The sequence below is a fragment of the Schistocerca gregaria genome, chromosome 3 (assembly GCF_023897955.1).
Source record: "Schistocerca gregaria isolate iqSchGreg1 chromosome 3, iqSchGreg1.2, whole genome shotgun sequence".
Lineage (NCBI taxonomy): Eukaryota > Metazoa > Arthropoda > Insecta > Orthoptera > Acrididae > Schistocerca > Schistocerca gregaria.
In genome coordinates this window covers 429,596,095-429,598,269 of record NC_064922.1, presented here as the reverse complement: position 1 = coordinate 429,598,269, position 2,175 = coordinate 429,596,095, and the positions used below count along the sequence as shown (strand labels likewise).

General features: G+C 41.6%; 1 pseudogene; it reads right to left on the bottom strand.

Annotated features, from left to right (window-relative positions):
• Positions 1-1,769: 1,769 nt before the first annotated feature.
• Positions 1,770-1,887, bottom strand: LOC126357311 (5S ribosomal RNA; annotated as a pseudogene).
• Positions 1,888-2,175: the final 288 nt, after the last annotated feature.

Genomic DNA, 2,175 nt, shown 5'->3' with positions numbered 1-2,175 from the left:
TATTGCAGAACATATTTAATACCGGCCATCTGATTGTGCTTAGTTAACTATTGATTTAGGTATTGGGTTCTACTCCCCGTCAGTCATCAAGGCGTTTCAAATTTGAGCATTGCACTTTATTATACGTCTTTCGTGGTTATTTCTCAGGGGCAATATGTGGTGTTCCGGGTGCAATGCTAAATGTACCGTCGTTTATTTCCAAGAACAGACATTCAGCCTTGTAAACTGATACTGGTGAACACTTAGATATTTTACATCTCTTTGTGCCTATTCGAGTTTTGGTCTGCACGCAAGCTTTGTTTGGTTAACAATGGATTCAAATTCAGATCACGAACAACAACTCGTCATGTGATTTAAAGAGTGTGATAATTATTTTGCAATATCACTTATTGTAATGAAGTTTAATTTACAAGGGTTAAGGACTGTCTCATCTCTAATAATGTGTTTATAATATTTGTTCTACGACGGTATTCTTTTACATTTGGAGTGACTGCCATAAAGAGCAGTGTTCTCTAGTATTCTCTTGTGATACCCATTGTGGATTGTCAGATGACTGTTCTCCAGAGATTTGTAGAACCTGTGACACAGCTACGCTGTGTTGGTTGCGTACAGTCAGGTGTGGCCTACATATTGGAATTCAGGGATGACCCGTTTTTTGTGCTGACGAGTGTACACATATGTACATTGACGTCGGTATACCTGATATGTTGCAACACACTGCGCAAAAACATGGTGTTTTTCAATCCTCATACCTCGAGTTCTAATGGTGATAAAAAGGTAAAGCCAAGTTTTCTGGGGTACCTCTGGTGCTAGGGACCATTTGTATACCCAACAGAAGGATCGTCATAGTGTCAGTATCCTATACTAGAGGGTCAAAGTATGAATATTATACACTTCCTTCTGATTAAGAAAATGGACGAAATCGGATAGTCCTTTTTACATGTCAAGCGGTGTACGATGGGCTTATGGAATTTAAGTAGACATCATTATTTCATGTGCAGTTCCTCGCAAAACTTCCAAAAGAGGTTTTTCATTATATTTTTTCCGTCACCAGTGGGCGAAAACCTAGCCGAAGATTCCAGGATGACTAAGCACAGAAAACGGCTGAAATTTTTACGATGTGTTCCTAAGATCCGGAACTCGCAAAATCTTGAAAATTTTCTTTATATCTTCATCCGTTTCCAAGATACAGAGGCTCAAAGTTACCCTACTTCTACAAGTAAAATTCAGCGTGAGATAAAATCCAAATAATAAATAACAGTAGCAAATTGCTTAAATTTCTGCGGTATATTATCTAGGAATTTATCTAGAAGAGTCATTTCCTCGTTTTCAAAAACATCTTTACCCATTGTCGGGAAAAACCCCAAAAGCATGTTTTCTGTATACCTAAACCAAGCCGCGGTTTGCTAAATGGCTACGCGCAACTATGTCTGTAATTTTTACGATGTATTCCTAAGATATCGATATCGAACAACTTTGAAAATTTTGTTTGTATTTTTAACCGGTTCGGAGATTCAGAGGTTCAAAAATTACCCTAATCGTACACGTAATATAACTAAACTCCGTCCGAACAGGCCTTGGAAGGCCCAACCGTACCGCCCGGCCGCCGTGTCACCCTCAGCGCACAGGCGTCACTGGATGCGGATATGGAGAGCCATGTGGTCAGCACACCGCTCTCCCGGCCGTAGGTCAGTTCGCTAGACCAGAGCCGCTGCTTTTCGATCAACTAGCTCCTCAGTTTGTCTCACAATGGCTGATTGCACCCCACTTGCCAACAGCGCTCGGCAGACCGGATGGTCGCCAATCCAAGTGCTAGCCCAGCCCGACAGCGCTTAACTTCGGTGATCTGACAGGAACCGGTGTGACCACTGTGGCAAGGCCGTTGGCACGTACACAAAATAGACGCACGTAAAATCCTGTGCGAGCCGAAAAGGTAGTTTATAAAGTAACGTAGCACGGAGAAATAAGCGGTAAAGTGTCTCCGTTACCATCTGAGAAGCCCACGTTGTATTACTGAAGCACATGAAACACGTTTGCACCCTAAAATCCGGTCTGAGGTGTAAAATCAGTTTTGTTTCATTTCAGTTCCATGTAAGTAAAGTATCTAAATTTTACTGACCAACACATTTCTTTTCATGTAAGTTACCTGTCCTGCTGCAGCAAGAAACAGAAGGG